Source organism: Rutilus rutilus, assembly GCF_951802725.1.
Source record: "Rutilus rutilus genome assembly, chromosome: 10".
NCBI classification, from domain to species: domain Eukaryota; kingdom Metazoa; phylum Chordata; class Actinopteri; order Cypriniformes; family Leuciscidae; genus Rutilus; species Rutilus rutilus.
The window spans coordinates 3,980,126-3,986,125 of NC_140215.1; the positions used below are offsets into that span (position 1 = coordinate 3,980,126).

At 37.9% G+C, this 6,000-nt stretch overlaps 1 protein-coding gene across 1 annotated transcript in view; it reads right to left on the minus strand.

Annotated features, from left to right (window-relative positions):
* fign (fidgetin) overlaps nt 1-3,253 on the minus strand; it is a 68,458-nt gene extending 65,205 nt beyond the window's left edge. The window contains exon 1 of the mRNA XM_084421695.1: nt 3,228-3,253. The gene's annotated coding sequence lies outside the window, so the exon portion shown is untranslated. The remainder of the gene's footprint in view (nt 1-3,227) is intronic.
* Between the last annotated feature and the right edge of the window lie 2,747 nt (nt 3,254-6,000).

The window sequence follows — 6,000 nt, forward strand, 5'->3', positions numbered from 1 at the left end:
AATGCATGCAGAATAACTGTGACCAAAACATTCAACATGCTTTTAGGTTCTGCATGACACTGTTGAAACTGCACAGTACACTTATTTTTTAATCATAGAAAAGCGGTCTAGTTTTAAATATGTTTAAACTGCCTGACCCTGTAACAGATTTGTGCAAGAATTTGCCGAAAATAATGCGTTAAAGACAATTAACTGCTAAATACAAATGACAGCGCATTCAGACGTCATACACTGCAGCCGACACCATCACTATATGTATGAAACTTGTCAAAATATTGGCCAAACGCAAGCCCCGATCTAACTGTTTGCACGCATCTGCTAATTGCCGCATCATCCGCGCGGGCTGAACGTCTTCTATAGGTCTGTGTGTAGCGGTCTGTGTGTAGCGAGCTGCCTGTAGCCCTGTGCTAGAATGTCAACACAAGATACATCAAGCAAAGAGGGTGCTGAAAAGGGGAGGGGTCAGCATCTGTCATCACGCACACCACAAAACTCAACATGAGGTTTCATGTCAACCCTGCGGACCCACACGCACACACACACAGGCTCACGCAAACTGACGTGCCGCGCAATCAGGAGTGTGTGAAGCTGTCGTGTCGTTTAACATGCTCATAAAGCCCAGCCTGGGGTTAAACCGGGACCCAGTTAACGATAACAGCGCTTTCACACGTCAGCCGCTCGCTGCGCCCCACAAGGAATCCCTCCGAGCACCAACCTAGCACATCGCTTTGTCAAAATAGTATCATATTAAAAGCTTAAAGTATACTTATTAATAACATTTACACCTCAAACTCATATCTGCAAAGCTAAATTAGGTCACTGATGCCTGTTGTGTTAATATACCTCTGCTAACTGTAGTGCATTACACATCTAATGGCTTATTAGACCTCCCTACAGGAAAGAAAAAAAACACATGCTCAATGTCCACTTTGATTAAAACACATCACAAAAAACACTCTACTGTAATGAAATCACTCATCATGTAGTGCATTTTTCTATTGATAGAGCTGAAGAGGCTTGGAAAACACACTTCAGTCTTAGTCAGGCGATTTTTGATTGTGTTTTTAAATAACAAAATGCAAATGCAAGAGGTATTCAGAAAATAACTAACATTATAAATGAAAAATTTCGTGAATTTTTTTTTTTTGTTGGTTGGTTAGTTTGTTGAGAGTGAAAACCAAAGGTTTGAATATGAAAATGTAAAACAAATCGACATTCAATTGCCTTAAAAAAAAAACACACTACAAGTTTGCATTGACAGTGGCATAACCTTCAACAAATCAATTTCTGACCTCAAGTTTCTAATCTGACAACATCCACAGAACTAAGAGCCAGAGCTAAAGAATTGGGAAAGAAATATCCACAAGTACAAAGAAGAAAGGACATGCATAGAAAAATAGCTAAATGTGCATAATGCATCAAAAATTCATGCAAATATGTGTTCAAGAACTACATAAAATGTAGTAATATACAACCTCACTGATGGATGAAGTCCCATATTAAGGCTGAAAAATGTATGCGGCCACATACAGTAATTCCTTCTGGTAACTTCTCTGTGCCCGCTTAGTACTTGATACTAAAAAAGTGAATATTTACAGGGACAAATTTCTACCTAATCACTAAACATTGTGTTTTGAGATTGATTTAGTATTTCAAATAATATAATTGGTTTGAATAAACCAAGACTTTGTATATATATATAGTACATTTTTAAGCTGTTTTGAAAAAGACTGCAAAAAGAGACAATGAATAATGTGAATGCATATCACACCAGACTGAAGTTTTATGCAAATGTACAATTAAACAAATACCAACTACAACTTCATAAACAGCTAATTAACACAATCTTAAAATGCCTAACTTATTTTAATCTAAATATAGTTGGGTTCAGAACAAATTCAAGCCTAGATATAACAAAATAATCGGCAAATGTAAAACAAAAATAGTAATTTTGCTTGTAAAAAAAGGGCTCGGTTACGACATTAGAGGGTTATTTTCAAAGATTATAGTAAATATCAATGTTACATGTCTTCTTTAAAGATATGAAAGATAATACATATTTAAAGACCTCGTGTTTAATTAAAAAATAAGTCGCTAGTCATCATTTTGACAGTAAGTTGACATTGTGTCAACTTAGTTCTGACAGACTGAGGTAAACACATCGCACGCGACTCTTATAATTATATATGCAATATAAGCAAATTTGCACAACTTTTATACAAACACGCTTAAGTTAGATCGAGATATATACATTAGGAATGCTTTATACGTGTGAAATAGAATCATGCATGCATTATTAACATACAATCTAACAGGTTACGTGAATATAGCTGCTGTTTATGGTCTAGCACGCATTTCATGACTAAAACAAACCACACCATGCAAGCACAAATGTAATAGTGTATGCCAAAATATAAACAATAAATCAACGTACCATGTACACTGGAGCTAGTGATCATCTTCTCAAAGGCGCAAACAGGAGAAAGGAAAATGTGAATTCCAAAGGTTGCTTACAGCCACTTTTTCCTCTCAGCTATCGAATTACACTGTGAAAACCAGGGGCCTTTTCGTCAGGTATTCATTTAACCTACATGCATATAATTAAGAAGGCAAAACCAACAAAAGCTCTTGGACAACATGTGAGAGGAGGAGAGAGAGGAGGAGAGAGAGAGAGAGGGAAGGAAAAAAAAACATGAGCACGACAGCGAGCTCATGTCAGTTTCCCTCCCCAGGTTTAAAGAAACGATATTATCCCAATGGAAACACGCATTGTATGTCTTTTTACTTTAAAAACACATTTGCGGTCCCAAAAAAAGTCCAGAATTAAAAAATGCACATTTTCTATGATACGCAAAAAAGGAAGGATGCAAAAACTTTTTCAGATTATTATTGTGTAGGCTATAATGCGGCTCTAGTGCACCAGAAAGTTACTTTTACGAATTTCAACCCCACCCACTCTCACTTTCCAATGCAAAATGTAATTAATCATATTCAACTATCACTGATCAACTTCATCCGCCTGCGCGTTAACATCCCGTTGCACGCGCGATCACATCTCGTATCAAAACACAATCCATGTATTTAGATATGGACAGCGCGAGCGCTTCATTTCAGCCCGGTGATGCATGGACTGGACATGCGTTGCGATAAAGGCAGGCGCTCGCGCTCCTCTCCTCTAGTCCAGTTTAATTCCTAATTTCGGTGGAAATAGCCGGGTTAACTCTTACCTGTTAGTATGACAGGATAACCTCTCGGGTTAGAGCGGCATCGATCCGACGGGCACGCTGATGAATGCTTCTGCGGGTTAAGCGACTTGAAACCATTCCAAGTTAGTGTGGGGAAGACTGACCACTGCCTCTGCCATGTTGGAATTTCAAACCCCAAACAGCTGCTCTAGAGAAGCACAGCGTGCCGCAGATTGCGCATGCGCGCTGCGCGAGAGCCAAATTCAAAGCAACGGTCAGATTTGCCTAAACACTCTCAGTGGAGTAGCGCTCGCTGTCCTGTCACAGTACACTGACAGGAATTATTCATCAACGGGCTGTAAATGGACTTTTTGTCTCTATACGCGATGTATATATATAACACAAGAAGTAAAATAAGTGAGTATAATATTTAATAGTATTGATATATTGTAAAATCCACGTCGTAAGAGCGAAAAACGTTCACCAAATCACTGCGCAGCGATCGTTATTTTTTTTAATCTATTTTCAATGAACTGGCCATAGACTGTAAAAAATAGGAACTGACAGAACAAAGTCAAATAACATTCAGAACTAACGTTACATTAATATAAAAACACACAGTCAGGGGGTAGACTGATAATTATAGAAATAAATGTAAATATTCGCATGTAGCCATCGTCATTTCTATTATGTCAATTCATGAACATTACATATTGTAAATGGATATAGCACAGCTTCTTGTACCTCAATGTCTAAATATTAGTGCTGTCAAATCGATTTATCACTTCTAACATGTATGTAGCCTACTGTATTGTATATACACACGTAACTTATAGAATATATACACACACACACACACATATATATATATATATACACACACACACATATTATATAAACAAAAACATTTATGTTGGATGCAATTAATCACGATTAGCCTAATCAGTTTGACAGCACTAGCCTACCATTATATACTAAAATGAAGAAATTAGTGATTTAATAGGCCTAGGCGTTTTACTATTCCTCATCCTTTTAAGGCTATACATTTTTCAATATCACAACTAACTTTACACCCACAACAACCTAGCATTTTACACGAGCAAGCACCAGTCACATTTTCTTTAAAAAAAAATAAAATGTATTGAATGATACTTATAATGATTTCAATGAATATTCTACATTAGTGTATAGTAAAAGCAATTCTGCATGTTATCATGCTTGAGTGCTATTATTTATTGCGGGATTTAATTACAAATAAACCATTAAAACAATTACATTATTTATTATTTTATCTTTATTTGTGGACAAAACTGTAGATATCATACCTTTATGGTGTATATCTATCTGGGTTTTTTGATAAAAAAAAAGAAAAGAAATGAAGGCCAAATCTTGATGTGTCTTCTTGTATCTGAGTTTGACATCCTGTCGTATATCACACCATGACAAAACCACTCCACACCTCTTCTCTGTCGTCTCCCAGTGCTCTTTTGACAACCCAGAGGGACCTGGCTGAGGACCTGGAGTTTAGACACATGATGTGTACTGTGGAACCCACAGTCCCAGCATGGCCTCTCGCATTCGTGCGCTGGGGCCTTGGGTTGATGCATCGATCTGGCCCTGAGCGTTCCCCGATGAGTTTGCAGGCCATTTCCAGTACGGCCCCAAAGCCTTTGGAGAATGTCTGCCCGTCGGCAGTCAGCATCACTCCATTCAGCCCTTCCTAACAAACGACTGCTTGCCGCAATCTAAGGTAATAATTACTGTACTTCTTCAGACTCTGATCGGTGGATACCGATTGAGTCCCTCTTTTCTATTGTTGCATCTCAAATTTTGATTTGATTGAGTCCCACCACACCTTGCAGCCCTCATTATGTCTGAACAATATGTATGTGATGAGGGTAGAGGAAGCGTGCAGTTGGGGGGGGGGGGGGCATCCGATTAAATGCTGCAGACACAAATGGTAAACTGGACCAGACAAGAAAGAACAAAGAAAGCGAGAGAGATAAAATGGCTCTGTTTCAAAACCCAGTGAGCTGCCTATTGCCTACATATCCCTGACGACCTTACTGCGTTTTGAATTATGAGTGGCACTTCCGGTTTGGGGAACTTCCATTCAAAAAGGCTGAAACAAATCATTTCAAATCATAAGGTTGCCCAACAAATAAAGCTGATCTGTCAGTTTGACTGGATGAGCTGTCAATTTTCCTTCATGATTTATTTTCAGACACTTGTAACACTTGGTATTTTAACGTGACATGTTATAACAAGAATATCTATGGCAAGAGCTCTTTTCAGTCTTTTCCTCGTGATTATTTTCTTTTTTCCCTTTGCAATCCGCTGTAAAAGTATGAAAAAGGACAACATGTACTGCACATTTGTGGTCTGTTCTCCCGAATTTAATTTACGATATATTCCATTAATAATTCACTGGAATGCATCTCTCGTTATTCTCCTCAAATCCTCACGTCTCTTTCCAGGTTTGTTTTCACAGGTAAATGCAATTTATTATCAGTCAAAATGACGGAAATCACTTTGAAATAGTATCACGTAATGCTGAAGTTAATGAACATTTTTGATTAAGGCAACATAAGTCACATAATACAGATATATATTACTACAGTGATATTTAACCAAAGACCTTTGGGGTTGTTTGGTCTGTTGAAAGTACCTTGTTGATGCTTTTACACCTTTAAATGTCCTTTTAATGTTCGATGGTTGAAGGGTTGTCATCTCATTGTGACACTTTTTTTAACGTATTGCGTTCATAGAGCGAGCGTTTCACTGACTGTTTACAGCTTAACGGAAGTTACACCCA